This window comes from Scyliorhinus canicula, chromosome 16 (assembly GCF_902713615.1).
Source record: "Scyliorhinus canicula chromosome 16, sScyCan1.1, whole genome shotgun sequence".
Classification (NCBI taxonomy): Eukaryota; Metazoa; Chordata; class Chondrichthyes; order Carcharhiniformes; family Scyliorhinidae; genus Scyliorhinus; species Scyliorhinus canicula.
Window position 1 is genome coordinate 41620889 of NC_052161.1, and position 19984 is coordinate 41640872.

The 19984-nt window shown below is 43.9% G+C and overlaps 1 protein-coding gene and 1 long non-coding RNA gene across 2 annotated transcripts in view; one reads left to right on the forward strand and one right to left on the reverse strand.

The window, feature by feature from the left end:
• Window positions 1–860: 860 nt before the first annotated feature.
• LOC119979381 lies at window positions 861–19852 on the reverse strand. The gene is made up of 3 exons (XR_005463711.1): window positions 19791–19852; window positions 1330–1454; window positions 861–1223 (listed from the first exon to the last, which is right to left on the reverse strand). It is a non-coding gene; the product is annotated as an uncharacterized LOC119979381 (long non-coding RNA).
• Window positions 12583–19984, forward strand: part of ptprea (protein tyrosine phosphatase receptor type Ea) — a 355232-nt gene continuing 347830 nt past the window's right edge. Inside the window, exon 1 of the mRNA XM_038821516.1 lies at window positions 12583–12736. The gene's annotated coding sequence lies outside the window, so the exon portion shown is untranslated. The remainder of the gene's footprint in view (window positions 12737–19984) is intronic.

A 19984-nucleotide genomic window follows, 5' to 3' on the forward strand; every position in this document is an offset into this window, starting at 1 on the left:
TAAGGAATAAAAAGGAGCCAAATTGAGTGTAAAGCACACTCACCCAGAACGAGCAACACCTGAGGCCAGGGATCCAGTGACAATCACCAGTAAAGTCTCTGTAGCATTACCAGCAGCAACCACATCACCATGAAATAGATGGCAACCGAGGGTATCCGGTCTCTGATTGGCCAGCAGCTTTCTGCGGGCAGAATTTCTGCCGTTGGTTTCCTAACTCGAAAAGGGAAAGCCCAATATTGGCCGGTCAGGTGCCTGAGAGATACTGCCCGCCTGCATCCAGCTCTCCTAATATGACTCCCATGGCTGCAGAGTTGTCGACCCTCTAATTGGCCTGGCAGTATCAAAAGACATAACAGGACAACAAACGTGGAGGGAGTCAATTGAGAGGCCACCTTCAAGAAAGTTGCACTGGCAGATGTGCTCCCAACAAATGTGGGCATGGGACCCTCCTTTGATCCCAATGTTGATTTCACAAAGCTCATGGTAAGATCCCGCCAGAGCATCAGTAAATTTGTTGTTGCCTTCGATTGCTGCATTACTGTAGCTAACGTGAGAAACTGTACTCAGGTCTCAGACTATCTGTGAGCCCTGTTGGATGTATTAGTTTTAATAGTTCATATTTATATTCCAATTCCTATTTGCTGATCTCCTTTCTTTACAGCTTTTTCCTATTATGATTAAAAATTAAATTTGTAATAGCGATAACGATTTATTATTCTCCAAGCAAAATCCTTCACACTAAACTCAAGCTTATTGACTTAATGATTTGAAAGCACAGATATTTGCACTTTGGCCTTTGATTCCATTGAGCTTCAGCAAATCAAAATAATAGATGAGGAAGTAAATAGAAAATCTGGAAATACAGAAAAAACAATGTAATATTCAGACAATTCAAGTGAAAAGATTTAGGTCAATATTCTTGCACATGTAGCGAATCCTTCTTTTCAAAACTATTGTTCTATTGTAACCACATAAGTGTGGGACAGTCCTTGTGCTTCCATCTGCTTAATTTGCAGGCTTCAATTGATTAAGGAGTTGCTAGCTTATTCTTGCCGACTCCAAGTTGTTGTGTTTAACTGTTTGTTTATGATGTATCTTTCCATTGCTTCAACGGATGAGTGTACAAAGTTCAGGGTTTCGAGGTATAAAATCCTTCTAATTAAAACAAACTTTAAGGTCTGAATTTTTATTTTCAAACACGAGGGTCCTGAGTTGTGCTTGACCTAAGAGATAAAAATAATTAGTATTTATGAATCAAGTAGAAATTATTAAGCAAGATTTTACATATACTTGACAACAAGCAGTGAAGACAACGTAGAAGTTTTTCACCTCTGAAGATTGCAAGAGTTCTTGGTGTTGGCAACACAGGCGATATCTCTCTTGTTTGCCTTTGTCTTTGAAGTGATGTTGAACTGAGTCCAGAAGAGTCATACCCCAGAAGACACGGTATAACACTGTGACAACAAAAATTATGATTTCTCAACTTTTATCCCCCAGTCTCCCATTCCTCCCTCCTCTTTCCAAATTCAATCCTCCTATTGACTATATGACACAATTCATCTTATGTCACCCCACCTGCAACAATCCCTTCTTTATGGGTCATAAACTCCAGAAGTTTACAAACAAATGCAGATTTCCTTCTAGCTTCAAAGAATCCATAAATAGTCACATTCTCTTGTCAGTATTTTTAGGGTACCAGATGAGAACCCAACTATTTGCGATTTGTAAAATTGTGAGGAAATGTTACTGCACCACAGGGGCGTTAATACTGACCCACAGATATCTTTTATGGTAAAACAAACTTTAATTTAAACACAGAATTAACCACATTAGCAACAAATAAATAGATTTACAGTTAACAGCTGCAATCGTTCTTAAGTAGAAGAGCAAACCTTAACTTCCTTCCTAAGGCTACCACTATATTCCAGTTAAGCAAACCAATATATACATCAAACACCACTCATGAATAAAGTTAACAACCATGTTTTACGTGCTTTGCCCTGTGCAGAATTTTGGAGACTTTCAGGACTAAACTGAAACATCTATGTTCATATGAAAGTTCGAGGACCAATTGCTTTTCAGACAGACCTGGCTCCTCCCATTAACTACAGCATCTGTACCCAAAGCATAAGGCATTCTTTTGACTCTTTTTACAAGATGTCCCTTGACTTGTTTAGCCAGGGCCGAACACAATATCCCTCATAAGTAATCTGTACTATAGGTCTCTTTCAAAAGTAAATGATATTCCATTAGCTAGCTATCTGTAAACAAATAAACAGATCTATTAGCAGAACACTTTTCCTGCAAATCAATGATTACCTCACTTTTATCACACTTTAACCACCACTTTAGCAATCGTACTGTCTGTATGCATCGTAAGCCATGTTTTAATAACATTACTGCAAAAAATATTAATTATGACACTTTCTTACATTCATCAGAATATATTTTAACCCATCCCACACTAAAGCTATTAAAATTAACAGTTAAGACCACTTCTTATTATAATATCAGAGAATGAAGGTTTACTCTCTGGTACAGATCTATTAAAGTAATGCATGGCTTGGTTAACATAAGATGACATCCTAAGTTCACTCTGTTTCAGCCATTCCTTCATACTGACTTAAAAACAAACACCTAATCATATGTTGGCCATCAAGACAGCTTCAGCTCAACTCAATTGAGCTCGGTCATAAACTAATAAAAAACGTTTGTTTCTTCACAAACATCAATTTTTCCTGTTTCTCCAACTATCTTGACAGTTAATTGCCCAGCAACAAGTCAAAACTGAACCATTTGATTTTAAACTGTGTAAATTAGTAAAATTCTCAAAATCTTTCAGGTGTTTAGCAAGTAAGAAAAAAATTGGTTATAGTCTATGTGTGATGTCAGGCCAAGTCATAACCTGCAAAACTGATCGCAAATATTGCAAATAAGTGAATTTTCTGGATTTTCCTCAAGACAGAGGCAGACCAGGTAAGAGGAGGCTTGAACTTGGTGGATGCTTTGGATAGCTAGGTGACCCCTTCGGAGAGCTCATTGGGTAGATTCCCTTTTAGGCAGGTAAAGCACCCTTTGGGATTGTAAGAATTAAAAATGATTGTGCACCTTTTATGCACAAACTCATTAGAACTGTCCAGGAACTGTCAAGCTGTCCAAGAGATGTTAAAGCTGTCCAGGAAATGTCAAAGCTGTCACAGCTGTCCCGGAAGCATCAAAGATATCTAGGAAGTGTCAAAGCTGTTGAGGAAGTGTCAAAGCTGTTGAAGAAGTGTCAAAGCATGCAGGAATTGACAAAGCTATCAAAGCTGTTCAGGAAGTGGCAAAGGTTAATGGTTAGCAGTCCTGCTTCACAGTTCCAGGGACCCAGCCTTGGGTGACTGTCTGTGTGGAGTTTGCGTGTGCTCTCCATTTCTGCGTGGGTTTCCTCCAGGTGGTCCAGTTTCCTCCCGCAGTCCAAAGAAGTGCATGTTAGGTGGATTGGTCATGCTAAATTGCCCCTTAGTGTCCAAAGATGTGCAGGTTCGGTAGGGTTGTGGGGATAGCGTGGGGGAGTGAGCCTAGGTAGGGTGCTTTTTCAGAAGGCCAGTGCAGACTTGATAGGCTGAATTGCCTCCTTCTGCACTGTAGGATTTCCACGAAGTGTCAAAGCTGTCCAGGAAGTTCAAAGCTGTCAAGCTGTCCAGCAAGTATTAAAGCTGTCCAGAAATATCAAAGATATCCAGGAATTATCAAAGCTGTCAAAGAAGTGTCAAAGCTGTCCAAGAAGTGTCCATACTGTCAATGCAGTCAAACCTATTCAGAAAGTGTCAAAGCTGCCCAGGAAGAATCAAAACAGTCAATGCTATTAAAGCTTTCAAAACTGTCTTGGCAGTGATAAAGTTACCCAGAAAGTGTCAAAGCTGTTAATGCTGTCCAGAAGTGACAAGTAGGAGGTAAGGGGAAAGGGTGCTAGGTGAGAGATATGGGTGGCATAAGTTAGTACTAGATTGACATAGTAGAAATTAAGGGCCATGGTTGTGCAAATGGGGACTATGAGGGGCTAGATGAGTGGATAGATGGGCATCGGTTAGCATAGGTTTTATGCGGGACCATGGAGATGGGTAGAGGGGCATGGGCTGGCATCGGGTATATGAGAGGCCATGGGGGGTGGATGGGGGTATGGTGTTAGGATCGCATGAGGTTCCCCAAATACGTTAACCCGGGTAAGATCCCTCAATTTGTTGCCATCTGGCTGGGATACCCCAAATTGTTTTGTCGCAGGAGAGGAGGGATGAACTGGCTCCCTTTCTTTATTCAACAAAACTAATATACAAAAGGATATTTTTGTGGGTACCTTTTCCCAGTTCCAAAATTTACATATTTAAAAGAGGCCTATTTAACTAGGCTTTCTTGAGTTAAATATAGAGTGAGTTTATGCTCTCCTAAATGCAAGAAAATTATAAAAATAATTGAGTCCATGTAAGTAAGTAAAAATAGTATACAACACAGTACTTGATCATGAGGAGGTGCAGATTAGGTGAATTGGACATGATCAGAAATCGCAGGATTGCATGGAGGAGTGGGCCTCGATAGGACCCTTTTTCAGAGGGTCAGCACAGACTTGATGGGCCATATGGCCTCCTTCTGCACTGCAGAGGTTCTTTGGATTCTGTGAGCATTGCAGCTGTTACGATTGAAGATTCAAGAAGCGCTGACTTCAGCAGACAAGTAGTCAGTTTTAAGATTCTGGTGTTCTGCAGTTTGGTGTAGAAGCTGCCTTATTTCCATTTTGGTAGTGTCTTTGTTGACTTCACTGAGTTCCACAGTCAGAGAGAGAGAGAGAGAGAGATTTACCTGCAAAAAAGGTTTTGCAGGGATGCAGCAACTTCCTTTTCTTCAGTATCACATAGTTTCAGATACCCAGCACTGGTTCACACGCATACACATACACACACACACACAGACACACACACATATCTAGGGCAATCATTTCAGGCGCCTTTTATCCTAGTCTCCATCTATTTCTGGAAGGCGGAAACCACAAATCCATCTGAAATTACTCACAGGTTGCTGGACCTTAGCATATTTTTTCGAAATGTCAGGATCAGACTGCAAACTGGTATAGTTCCCCAGCTGCTCAGAGCAGTTTTGGCTTCAGAGCCTGAGCCTCTCTGAATAAAATAAATGAGTGGGTGGGGATTAGGCTGCCACTCTGGTGGGGTGGGCGTAATAGAGCCAGCAAGGTCGACTCCACAGAGAACAGGATGCCATCTTTAAAGGGCTTTCCGATCAGCAATGAAGTGTAACTCCCTCCACCACAGGGGTATCAGGAGCTCAACCCCCCCCCCCCCCTCCCCCGCAACCGATGGCCATCAGTGGCTTCCCCCACCCATATAATAATCGGGGGCCCTCACCACGCTACGAAGTATCACCAGCATACATCCCATCCACTGCCTAATCCCTCGCCCTATGTCTTCACGGGCCGGAGAATCACCGCGGGGGGCCCACCGACTGGCGCGGGGGGCCCGCCGACCGGCGCAGTGCAATTCCTGCCCCCGCCGAATCTTGGTGGGGCGGAGAATTCGGGACACGGCGGGGGGGATTGACGCCGGCTTTGGGCGATTCTCCGACCCAATCGCCCGGGGCCGGCGTCAATCCCGCCCCCGCCGTGTCCCGAATTCTCCGCCTCCGAGATTCGGCGGGGGCAGGAATCGCACTGCGCCGGTCGGTGGGCCCCCCGTGCCGGTCGGTGGGCCCCCCGCGGTGATTCTCCGGCCCGCGATGGGCCGAAGTCCCGCCGCTGACAGGCCTCTCCCGCCGGCATGGATTAAACCACCTACCTGACCAGCGGAATTGGCGGCGCGTGTGGGCTCCGGGGTCCTGGGGAGGTGGTGCGGGGCGATCTGACCCCGGGGATGCCCCCATGGTGGCCTGGCTCGCGATCGGGGCCCACCGATCGGCGGGCGGGCCTGTGCCGTGGGGGTACTCTTTTTCTTCTGCCTTCGCCATGGTCTTCACCATGGCGGAGGCGGAAAAGACCCCCTCCTCTGTGCATGCGCCGGTATGACGTCAGCAGCCGCTGAAGCTCCGGCGCATGCGCGGACGTACGCCGGCCGGCAAAGTCCATTCGGCCCCGGCTGGCGTGGCGCCAAAGGCCATTCACGCCAGCCGGTGGAGTGGGAACCACTCCGACACGGGCCTAGCCCATCAATGTGAGGGCTTGGCCCCTAAAGGTGCGGAGACTTCCACACCTTTGGGGCGGCCCGACGCCGGAGTGGTGTACGCCACTCCGACATGCTGGGACCCCCCGCCCCGCCGGGTAGGGGAGAATCCTGGCCCAGGTTCTGTATCTGTCACAATCCTCCTATCTCTGCTTTATTTTAACTTTTATTTCCTTTGTTATCCAGGGCACATTAGTATGTTCTACCCTTTCCCCTCAAAGGAATATACCTAGTTTACACCTGAATTATCGTTTCCCTGCATGCCCTCCATTGCTTCATTGCTGCTTTCACCTGCAATTACGTTTTCCAGTCTACCTGCATTAGGTCCCTGATCAATCATCGAAATGAGCTCAATCACAGTTGAGTATTTTTACCTTCAATATTTTCTGTTCTCCTTCCATAATTACTTTAAACTGAATTATACTGCTGTTGTTATCAGCTGAGTGATTGCCTCTTCTAATCCACTACAATTGCCTTCCTTCATTCCCCAGTATCAGATCCAATGCTGCTTCCTTCCTTGTTGGACTGGACACATATTGATCAAGAAAGTTCTCCTACGTATGTAGCAGGAATTCCTCTCCTTTCCCCACCCTTAACACATTTGTTTTCTCAGCCGATTTAAAAGAAATTAAATCATAGTTAACAATAATTTTAATAAACTGCACTAATTTAGTTGTCCCTTTCAAATTTGCTGATGTATGTGTTCATTTATCGCCTCACTGCTTGTAGTTCTATAAAATCTTTCAACAAACAACAATTTCCCCGCTGTTCCTCAACCCAGGCCAAATAAGTTCAGTCCTAGAAATATCCTTTCTATTCAGTGCTCTGACACCACCCTCAATCAATACTGCCAATTTTCTATTCATTTTCTTTCTCTATCATTCGTGAACACTTAAGATTCCCAGGAATATTATGAACCCATTCTTGGACTTGTTTGAGCCATATCAATAGAGGTTGTGGAGAGATAACCCAGGTTTGGGGATAGGAAGTGTCCAATCATAGGCGAGGGAGAAAATGGCGGTCGCAGGAATGTCTGTTTATGGGGTTAGGTGGCTGATGGCAGTTGGGAGAGTTTACAAGATAGCTTGTTGGACCTGGAGGACATATTCATGCTCTGTCAGGAGCACCAGCTCTGCTGTAAATGCTTGTAGATGCAACCCTTCAAGCCTCTTTTTACCTACCAGCTTTACAGAAGATCGAACTGGTCAACTGTGGCTAAAAATAGAATTACCTTTAAAATAAAGTCTCACAGCTTTATTAAAATATTTCAGGGACCAAGTTGCCCTCCATGCGTGGAACTGCCTCCTGCACCTTAACTCATCGCCATTAAAATCAGTGGAGGGGTTGGGATCCTTATTCAGATACTTATCCTTTAACATAGGAACATAGGAATTAGGAGCAGAAGTAGGTAATTCAGCCTTTTCGAACCTGCTCCGCCATTCAATCAGATCATTGTTGATCTCTTCCTGGTCTCAAATTTACCTCTCTACCTGTCCCCTATATTTAACCTGTTTTTAAAAAAATCAGAAATATATCTAACTCTTTCTTGAAACCATTTGATGAGTCTGCCTCCACCGCACTACGGGGCAGCGAGTTTCACAAATTCACACTCTCTGCGAGAAGTAGTTCCTCCTCATCTCAATTCCAAATCTACCGTCTCTCAACCTTTTTTCTGTGACCTCTCATTCTAGATTGCTTCACAAGGGGGAATATTTGGTCCACGTTTACTTTATCAATCCCTTTTAGTATTTTATATACCTTGATGAGATCCCCTCTCACCCTTCTAAACTCCAGCAAGTATAAGCCCAAACTGTTTATCTCTCCTCATATATCAGTCCTTTCATCCCCAGAATCAACTGATGAACCTCCTCTGAACTGCCTCCAATGTCACTCCATCCTGCCTCAAATAAGGAGACTAAAACTGGACACAATACTCCAGATGTGGTCTCACCAAAACCCTATACATTTGCAACAATTCTGTGCTTTTATACTCCAGTCCCTTTGCAATAAATGCTAACATCCCATTTGCCTTTTTAATTACATGCTGTACCTTCATACCACTTTCTGCGGTCCATGAGCATAGACACACAGATGCCTCTGCCCAGACGCATTTGAATCTGCTTTACATTTAGCTAATAATTTGCCTTTCTATTTTTCAGCTAAAATGGATAACCTCACATTTACCCACATTTAAACTCCATATCCCAAATTTTGGGCCAATCGCCTAGCCTATCTATGAGCGGCACAATAGTTAGCACTGTTGCTTCACAGCGTCAGGGTCCCAGGTTCGATTCCCACTTGGGTCACTGTCTGTGCCGAGTCTGCACGTTCTCCCTGTGTCTACGTGGGTTTCCTCCGGGTGCTCCAGTTTTCTCCCACAAGTCCTGAAACATGTGCTTTAGGTAAATTGGACATTCTGAATTATCCCTCCATGTACCCGAACAGGTGCTGGAGTGTGGCGACTACGGGATTTTCACAGTAACTTCATTGCAGTGTTAATGTAAGCCTACTTGTGACAATAATATTATTATCCGGCAGTAAAATCAATATCTCCTCTTCAGTCCTGCTTTCCCACAATTTTTTTAATCATCCTGCTTGCAGATCATTTATATAGATTTTAAACAGTTGAGGTCCGTGGACTGACCCCTACAACACCCTACTAGTTACAGTTCTCCAGCCAGAGAAGGACCCAATTATCCTGCGCCTCTGCTTTCTGTCAGTCAGCCAATCCTCAATCCAATCTACCCTACCCCACTCCCCTTCGATGTCACCTTCTGGATCAGTCTTTTATGTGGCTTCTTTGTAAACGCCTTCTGGAAGCCTAGATATACTACATCCACAGGTTCCCCATTATCCACCTTGCTGGTTAAGTCCTCAAAGAACTCAAGCAAGTTTATCAAGTATGACTTACCCTTCATAAAACCATTCTGACTATGGTGCTTGAGCTTTTTCTTTCCAAACGTTCAGTCACCTCCTCCTTAATGATTGATTCCAGCAACTCCCAACCAAACCAAATCCACCAGTTTTGGGGTTGTAAAATTACCCTCTTGGGTGACAACTCTACCTCCTCGATGATACTACTTATTTTTAAGAATACTGACCATCAATTGGTTTATGACTAGATTCCTTCAGCAATATCACAATATTATTGATGTATCTGCGTGATAGATAAAATCACCTGAGAGTTTACTATTTTCAATACACCAGAAACAAATTTTCACAGGAAATGTTCAATTCAGATTTAATCTAGTGAAACAAAACAATATGTTTAATCATAAACCCCATAAAAGTCTTAAATCCCATTGCACCAGTCTGCTGCTCACACTTACCTCGCCAGTTACCTTGATACCCTGTCTACATGAGTTTGTAATTTTGTGCCACTTTATGTCCAATATTAATCTGTGGGCCTCTGCCCAATAGGAAATGGATTGAGCTGTACAAATATATTCGACATATAATAGATTTCTGTTGTCATTATACCCGGGTAAATTTCCCCCGAAAAGTTCAAAGATTAAAGTTGTACAGAATACTTGATTGCTGGCCATCCAGGCCTCACAATCTTTCTGTTGCAATTTTATTTCTTGAAATACCCTCCTGAATGATACAGTTAGGTTCTGAAAATAATTCTGAATCGATGTTTATTACTGATAAGTCCAAGGAACTACCTAACAAACATTCTTCTAGTTGGCTATTATGACTGTGCCCAATGGGAAACCCACAAGCTGCATCTAGCCCACGTGTCTCTTTCATCCAGGCCAATTCTTCTCAAAGTAGAAGCACAAAGCCTCTTTCAATTATGGTTACTTCTGTTAGAAGCTTCAAAAAAACAAAGTTGACATTTACTTTATGCTTGGGGCTTAGCTGCAATCCTTACAGGCCTGGAGAATGAGAAAGGATAGGTTCCTGATTTTCCTGGTTCAGATCAATTAGGGAGAACCTGTCTTCATATACAACAACAACTTGTATTTATATGGCACCTGTAAAGTAATAAAGCATCCCAGAGAAATTTATAAAGCAAAACCTGACATTAAGCGACTTAAGGATACATTAGGAACATAGGAACAGGAGTAGCCCATTCAGCCCCTCGAGCCTGCTCCGCCATTCACTGAGATCACAGCTAATCTGTGGCCTATCTCCATATACCTGTCTTTGACCAATATGCTTAATATATTTGCTGAACAATAATGTATCTATCTCAGATTTAAATTTAGCAAATAATCTGGCACAATTGCTGTTGTGGAAGAGAGTTCCAACCCTCGACCACCCTTTGTGTGCAGAAGTGCTTCTTAACATCTCTTCTGAATGGTCTGCCCTAATCTTTAGACTATGCCCCCTAGTTTTAGAATCTCTAACCAGTGGAAGCAGTTTATTTATGTCTACTCTGTCTTTTGCTGCTATTATCAATTATCAATCAGATCGCCCCTTCTAAATTCTAGAGAAAATAGGCTTAATTTGTATATAACGCTTCTCATAACCTAATCCCTGTAGTCCAAGTATCCTTCTTGTAAACCTACGCTGCACTCCCTCCAAGGCCAAATTATCTTTCCTGAGGTGTGGGGTGCCCAAATCTGCTCACAGTACACCAAGTGGGGTCTAACCAGGCTTTTGTACATCTGCAGCATAACATCTGCGAGCTTATACTCCACTCCTCTGGATATAAATGCTAGCATTCCATTAGCCTTCATTATTTGTTTCTGCACATGTTTTTGGCATTTTAAAGATCTATATGCCTGAACCTCCAGGTCTCTTTGGACATCCACTAACTGTAGCTTCATATCATCTAGCAAAGGTGACCAAGGACTTGCTCAAAGAGCAAAGCATGAAGAGCATCTTGAAAGTTGGAAAGAGATGTAGAGAGCCAAAGAGATTTAGGGAAGGCATTCCAGGCCTTGGTGATAGAATGCAAGGCTGCCATCCGTGGGAGTGATTAAAATTGGAAATGCCCAAGGGCGGCACAGGACACAGTGGTTAGCACTGCAGCCTTTGGAACTGAGGACCCAGGTTCAAATCCTGGCCCTGGGTCACTGTCCGTGTGGAGTTTGCACATTCTCCTCGTGTCTGCGTGGATTTCACTCGCACAGCCCAAAGATGTGTGGGGTAAGTGGATTGGACACGCTAAATTGCCCCTTAATTGGAAAAATAAATAATTGGGTACTCTAAATTTATTTTTGAAAATTGGAAATGCCCAAAGTGGCCAGAATTGGAGGAGTGCAGGTATCTGGGAGCTGCGATGGCCGAGTAGTTCAGGCATTGGACTTGAAATCTAATTGTTTTCCCAGCGTAGGTTTGAACTCTACTCACTGTGATCTAAAATATTTTAGGGCTGGTTTAGCTCAGTGGGCTAGACATCTGGTTTGTGATGCAGAACTTTGTGATGCCAGTAGTGCGGGTTCAATTCCCATACCAGCTTACCCGAACAGGCACCGGAATGTCACAGTAACTTCATACTTGTGACAATAAAAGGTTATTATTATTATCTCAGAGGGTTGTGGAGCTGGAGGAGATTACAGAGATAGGGAGGGGCGAGATCGTGGAGGGATTTGAAAACACTGATGAGAATTTCAGCATCTATGGAAGTTTAAAGAACGGAAGCTGGATTTTTTTTTTACAGCCTTCAATCTTTGGAAGCAGCTGCTTGTCTTTCTCTGTATGTGGGAGGTGTATTTTTTTTCATGAGTTTGTGTGCACAATTTATGAAGTTTCTCATTTTTGGGAGAACAAGGGTTTCAAGCCGTGTGTATCAGAGCTGACATTTCAATGGAATATGTGGCCCATCTCTGGTTTTGACACGAATAAAAACCCCATGAGCTTGAAAGGTTTAGGCAGGCTTAGCCTGGTGCATAATTGGCACCAGCCGGCTACCTGCAGAGTCATACAAATCACAAAGATGCAGGTTTGATTTTTTAATTGAGCGAAGTGTCTTCAATTGACTTCAGCACCCCAAGGGTTAGGAAGCCGCTTTCAGCTCGTAATTGTTACCCCCTAACTTCTCCTGGGAAGGGTAATCTTGGTGAGAAGACGATTGCTTTTGGTGGCGATGCCCACCAGAGTCGGATAGCATGCAGTTGTCATAAATAATGACCACTTAGATGAGGTATTAGTGAGACTGGATGGGGTGCCAGCCTCCATCCTTCCGAAGAAAACTTTAAACAAAATCATTTGGGCAGTGCTAAAGTTCGGAAATGAAATGAAAATCGCTTGCTATTTGGACAATGTTGGGCTCGATTTGACGGAATGAAGAGTTGCCAAGCTCTGTAGGTTACCGACCGGCATTTTCCAGTTAGCTGCAGTCAGCTCCTGCCCAGCCCATAGTGGAGGAGGATCAGGGAGTAGTGAGGATTTGTCCCAGTGCTCCCGCAGTGTGCTCTTTGTGGTAATTCCCATTCTCCGCAGCAGGCGGCTGTTTGAGCTGAACACACCAAGGTGTGAAGCTGGGATCCGAGCAACCACTTTCCATGCCTCTCAGTATCTGTGTTCAGGGAAGGGCAGCTTCACGATCAGCTGCAGCAAGCGGAAAGCAGCGGCTTCCTCCGGTGAGTTTCTCCGGGTCCCTGACAAGCTTCTGAATTGGCACAGGGTAACTGGGGTCGAATCCGGGTAGGTGACTGCACTGACCCGGGTTTACCCCGGTTCAGTGACAGGGGAGTACCGGGTTTAACCCGGTTCAGTGACAGGGGAGTACCGGGTTTAACCCGGTTCAGTGACAGGGGAGTACCGGGTTTAACCCGGTTCAGTGACAGGGGAGTACCGGGTTTAACCCGGTTCAGTGACAGGGGAGTACCGGGTTTAACCCGGTTCAGTGACAGGGGAGTACCGGGTTTAACCCAGTTCAGCGACTGAAGTGACCCGAGTCTAACCCAGTTTAGTGATAGGGGACTACTGGGTCCAACCCGGTTTCGTGACTGCAGTGACCCAGGTCTAACCCGGTTCAGTGACTGCCGTGACCCAGGTCTAACCCGGTTTAGTGACTGCCGTGACCCAGGTCTAACCCGGTTTAGTGACTGCAGTGACCCAGGTCTAACCCGGTTTAGTGACTGCAGTGACCCAGGTCTAACCCGGTTCAGTGACTGCCGTGACCCAGGTCTAACCCGGTTTAGTGACTGCAGTGACCCAGGTCTAACCCGGTTCAGTGACTGCCGTGACCCAGGTCTAACCCGGTTTAGTGACTGCAGTGACCCAGGTCTAACCCGGTTCAATGACTGCCGTGACCCAGGTCTAACCCGGTTTAGTGACTGCAGTGACCCAGGTCTAACCCGGTTCAGTAACTGCCGTGACCCGGGTCTAACCCGATTTAGTGACTGCAGTGACCCGGGTCTAACCCGGTTCAGTGACTGACTGGTTGGTGAGGTTGAGAGAAAGTTAACGGAGACTGACGGGGATAACCGACCGTGAGGGGGACGCTTGGGGAAACGATATGGTCACATAGATGATGAATTTGCCAAGAGTTGTGTGGCTGTTTAAGCGAGGAATACTGAGAGAGGAATGCGGAGTGTATCAGTTGTAGTGTTGCGGTTCAGTGAGTCAATTGCATGGAGAGTGGATGTTGGTATCTCACAGGGGACCAAAGGAGTCTTGCAGATCAACTGTTTCTGATCTGATGAGGAAATGTCCGTTAACTGGGAATCTACCACTTCTAACATGAGTCTCTTTTACATTGATCGGCAGTTTATTTTCCGTAAAAATACTGTGTGAGTTTTCCCTCCGTGCAGTTTACAACGCTGAATATCATTAAGAGTAAGGCAAACAACAGGAGTGTGTACATCACAGCGTTCTGGATGAATCATGCAGGATATTTACACATCCCAAATCGATTACATTTCTATTTATCCGGTGCACACATCGGCCAGCACAGAAGAGGCAGACATGATCCGTGCTGTTCTTTGCATACCGGTGACTGGGATAAGTAACAGTTCGTGTCTTATCAGCGCGAAATGATGTAGAACCTAATTAGTTAAATACGAAATCAATTGCAAGCGGCAATGTACCTTCTTCCAGTTACTCAATATTTGGCAGTCTTGATTTACTTGTTGGGGCATTTATTGCTGGATTAAACACATTGTGAATGCTCAAACCAGCCGAATCCTGTAACTTTTGGTTATATTGACGCTCAGTTGTGTTGAATTGTGTCTAGCAGTAAGAACACGAGTTGGGGTCCCCAAGAAATGAGCAGAGAACAAACGTTAGCACCATGGCACCCATAATCACCCAATTCGAAAAGAGAAAACCCTGGAAATACTCAGCAGGTCAGGTAGCACCTGTAGAGGGAGAGAAAGAACAGAAGCAGTTAAAGATGTAAATGTTTCTGTGGAGACGTTTATTAAAAGCACAGAAAAGTGACTATTTAACTGAATCTCAAGGGCAAGGAACAGGTGCTATGAAACCATAGTAGAATTTCTGTTGTTGAAGCAGATTTTGCCCAGTGACGAGTGGGGCACTGCAGGAATCGGAGCTGGGATCCAGCTATTCACAATATATATTCATGATTTAGATGAGGGAACTAAATATAAAATCTCCAGATTTGCAGGTGACAACAAAGCTGGGTGGAAGGGTGTGAGGAGGATGCAGAGATGTTGCAGTGTGATTTGGACAGGCTGAGTGAGTGGACATATGCATGGCAGATGCAGTATAATGTGGATAACGAAGGTTATTCACTTTGGTAGGAAACAGGAAGTCAGATTATTATTTGAAAGGCTATATACTGAGAGAGGGGAAAGTATATTAAGACTGGGTGTCCTTGTCCACCACTCGCTGAAGGAAAGCATGCAGGTGCAGCAGGCGATAAATAAAGCAAATGGTTCATAAAAGCAAATTAATGCAGATACTGGAATCTGAAACAAAAAACAGAAAACACTGGACAATCTCAGCGGGTCTGACAGCATCTGTGGAGAGAGAATGGAGATAACATTTTGAGTCTGGATGACCCTTCGTCAAAGCAAATGGTATGTTGGCCTTCATAGTGATAGGTTCGAGTACAGGAGCGGGGATGTCTAGATGCAATTACACAGGGCCTTGGTGAGACCACACCTGGAATATTATGTGCAGTTTTGGCCTCCTTAGCTGAAGAAGGATGGTCTTGCTATAGAGGGAATGCAGAGAAGGTTTATGAGATTGATTCCTGGGATGGCCAGACTGATATATGCGGAGAGATTGAGTCCGTTAGGATTATATTTGCTGGAGTTCAGAAGGAGTTCAGAAGTTGGTCTCACAGAAAATTATAAAATTCCAGCAGGGCAAAACAAGGTAAATGCAGGAAGGATGTATCTGATGGTGGGGGAGCCCAAAACCAGGGGTAACAGTCTGAGGATCCGAGGTGGACCATTTATGATTGAGATGAGGAGAAATATCTTTGCCCAGGGAGTGGTGAGCCTGTGGAATTCACTTCCACAGAAAGTAGTTGAGGCCACAACATTGTATGTGTTGAAGAAGGAGTGAGATAAAGCTCTTGGTGAAAGGGATCAAAGTATATGGGGTAATGCAGGGATAGGCTATTGAATTGGATGATCAGCCTTGACCATAATGAATGATGGAACAGGTTTGAAGGGCCAAATGGCCTCCTCTTTCTCCTCTTTTCTACATTTCTATGTTTTTCTATATATAATTTTGTAGACCTGTAGCTGGATGTGTGCAAATGTCAGTTGTACTTCTATATGACCCTTTTGCAGGAAGACACCACTAATGTTTTCAGGGCCTCTCCTGGAAAAACACCAAATACAGTTTAGATCAGGGAATATAGAATCATAGACATTTGCAGTGTGGATGGAGACCCATTATTTCTATTGGCTGAAAAAGAGCTCCTCAGCCCACTTCCAGCTTTTGCTCCTTAGAGGTTACTGCACTTCAGTACATATCCAAGTACTTTTTTACCAAGTACTTTTTTAAGTGTGATGAGGGTTTCTAGCTTTACCACCCTTTTAAGTAGTGAGTCCTAGATACCCAGCACCCTTTGAGTGAAAAGATTTCCTCATAGCTAAAATCCTCCAGTCCTGACAGCGTCCTTATAAATCTCATCCATACTGTCTCTATTGTGTTTCCATCCTTCCTGCCATGCGGTGCCCAGAATTGTGTTTCATACTCTAGTTGTAGCCTAACTAGCATAACTTCCCTGCTCTGTTTGATGCCTTGCTAATAAAGGAAAGTATCCTGCATGCCTTGCTACTTAATAACCTTTTATTGTCACAAGTATGAAGTTACTGTGAAAAGTCCGAGTTGCAAAATTCCGGCACCAGTTCTGGTAAGCTGGTGCGGGAATTGAATCCACACTGCTGGCCTTGTTCAGCATCACAAACCAGCTGTCTAGCTCACTAAGCTAAACTTGTCCTGCTATGTTTAGGGATTCCCTGCTCCTCTACACGTTTTTCAACATTTATTCATGTATTGCATATTTTCTTGCCTTGTTTCTCCTCCCCAAATGCATTACCTCACACTTACTCCGGATTGAATTCTATTTGCTACTGTAATGCCCACCTGATTAGTCCACTGATTTTTTTTCATGCAGTCTATGGAATCTTTCTTCCTCATGATCAACCATATGGTCACTTTTGTATTTTCTGTAAGAGTCTTAACCTTGCCCCCACCAATTAAATCCAAATATTGATATATATTGTGCAAAGGAACCTAGGGCTGGATTATCTGTTTCAGAGACTTTGTCCCCACGCCGTTGTGAAAACTGTTGCCTTTTACGCCAAAAAAACTGGCATCAAAAAGCCACAGATTCACAGCCTTGCAGGGGGCGAGTAGGCAACTGTCGTGGAGCTCACAACTCCAGCTGCCGATACGGCCCCTGCACCTCCGGGTCAGAGGCCACGCATGCGCACGACGGTGGCCTCCAGTGGCCGTGCCTTGCTCCATGGCGGACTCAGACCGTGGACCTGGACCATGGAAATTGTGCTCCAGATCGGCCGCATGCCCAAACTGGACCGCCCACACAATAAAAGCCCAGTCCCGAATGAAGCCCCCCCCCCCCCATGCCCTCCGATCGGCCCGTCCCCGACTGTGGCAGCCGTGGACTGAGTCCGCATCCGCCTCGCGAGTCTCCCGAACGGCAGGACCACATTAGAAATACGCCATCAAGAATACGGCCAGTCAGGGGTGGAGAATAGCAGGGTGGGCCTCAAGCAGTGGCCTCAGGTGGTGGATACTCTGCGGGAGTACGCCACTTCTCGGGTGCGGAGAATCGTGGAACCGGCGTTGGTCCCAATTTCATGCGTGAAACTGAATTCTCCGCCCTGTCGCCGAACGCAATTTCAGCATCGGGGTGCGGAGAATCGAGCCCCTTGTTCTGGACACTGCAGAATTCCACTGGAAAGTATTAGAAACACCCATCAACTATTGCCTTTTACTTATCTTGTCATTGAGACACTTTGGGAATCAATCTTTATCTTGGATTCCGTTGGCTTTTATTTTTCTAACCAGTCTGCCATTTGGGACCATTTGTCCAAACACTTGCTAAATATTTGTGTCATAAAATATGTTACTTTCCTTGACTCTCAGTATTACTTGACTTTCCCTGCACCGATCAGTGCTGACTGTCCATGATTAATCTGTGCTTTACTAAATGGTGATTAATATTGTCTCTCAGGACGTTTTCCAATAATTTGCCCACCACTGTGGTTAGACTGAATGGCCTGTAATGACTTGGTCTGTCCCTTTTTAAACAATGGTACAAAGTTAGTGTGGAGGTCTTGTGGTGCACTGATTAGCATCCCTGCTTCTGGACCAGAAGCTCTGGGTTCAAGTCCCAGCTCAGGACTTGGTGGCTAAGGAAGGTGCTTTCATAACATGGCCAAACAGATTGAATGTCAATTTGGAAATCCTTCCAAACATCCCAATGGCTGCCGAAAAGAGCTGGAGAGATTCCTGATCAGCCACACTTGATGTGGAGTCGTGCCCCTCAAGCTATTATCGGCTGGCAATAGACTAGCAACCTGTTCCAGGAATAACTAGCGATGGAAACATACGAAAGTCTACCTTATTGTACCACTAGGCTTGGGAAGAGAATTGGAAATTGGGTAAAGTTAGCACTCTATCATGCCTGTAGCCTGAGAGGATTGGCAGGATAATCAGCGACTCTCATTTCATCTGTTGCATCTCTTAACAATGCAAAAATGTATAACCACAAAATATTAATTAATATAAAACAATTTGCTTACACAACATGGATTTAGTAGCTGTGGGATATTCTTCTTCTTACACAATCCATTTTTGTTTAGTAACTGAGGAAATAGTTTTAATTTTACGAAGGGATTTGGGGTGCCTTTTCCTCTGGTGACCAGATAAAGTTTTGATGAATTGATATAAAAGACGGTTGATAGCTCTAACATGATGGCCCAGTAGCAAAGGAATAGCACTCCACGTCCAGCTTGCTGACAGCTGTCCATAATGTTTATCTGGACTTATGAGTGAAGACTTTCTCTAATCTGGAGTCTGATTGAAGACGGAACTCTCCATGAGGCATCTATGAACTGTAGGAGCAGAGCAGTGAACAATGAGGCTTTTTAAAGTGCCTGTCCCTGTAAGGCCACTGTTCAGGCAAACTTGCGGGGAAATAGTATAACTTGTATATTGTGAAGTCATTTGGAGGGATATTTCTAATTTGTATTTATTTGTAAGTCCCCAGCTCCATCCCTTGGAAATACATTGGGTTGCCAAAGTCAAATACCTGGCTTTTTATTTTATTTTTATATATTCTACTTTTGGTACTTATATAAGGTCATGCTAGACCCACATGTTTCCGTACTGCTGGATCTCCAGTGCAATGTTTTCCAGTCTGGAACTGGGTTGTGTGTACTCATTATCCTTGAAGGCTTCTTCTTTGAGCCAGCAAAATCAAGCACTTTTAAATGCCGAGATCAATCAGAACAGTTGTAACTGTTTGCAGGTTAGTGATAGATTTTCTTTTAAAGTAGTTCTGGGCTTGGAAACAAAGATCAACCGGCATGTATTGGACTCGAGGCTTATTTATTTTCTGAACATTGCAAAATGGATAGTGAAGTTTTAACTTCCCTCACAATATCTATCTCATGAGCTCTTTGAAAACAAAATGCTGGATCCTGCTGAAAGGAAAGTTAGTGACCAATTGGAAGTATTTATGAGAGTGTACAATAGCTAATTGTTATGTAATTCTGCATAGTGGATACCATGGAGCTGGGTAAAAAGTTAACCTCATTCTGAGATGCATTCGTTAAAAGACTTATTATGTCTGATTATGGTGGATGATCAACCATGACAAATATGTTTTAGTTGCATGATTGATTAAAAATAACTTTGAAAATAAGCAAGCACGCAAGTAAAGGAAAAAAATTACGAGATGTCTAACTCGCGCTGCCTTGGGTATACTACAGTTATTTAAATGTCAATCCTATCAATGAACCTTTTAACTATGTCAAACAAACATTCAGCTTCGGCTGAAGGAAGAAGTTTTGAAGTGAGGACTCTTGAGTAAAGTAATTTTTATAATCTAGCAGCAAAAGGTTTGATGTGTTTGTTGAATTGGAAGTCGGTAACATAGAGGCTTAGAACTATTTGCTTTCATCTTTTGAGACCTAAAGGTCAAAATAAGTAAAAATGGTGAAAAGACAGATGCCCTACCTTTGCTAAGGTCTTAATTTTTTCCCAAGAAGCACTCTCTACGCAATGCTGGAACAAACAACACCTGTGGTACTGTACTATGTACTATGACTGATGTTCTGACGTAATTCATATTAATACACTGGACATTTTGTGATGTCACAATGTTATTATTATGCATTTGCAAGGGACAATTTGTCCTGGTCACTTTATGC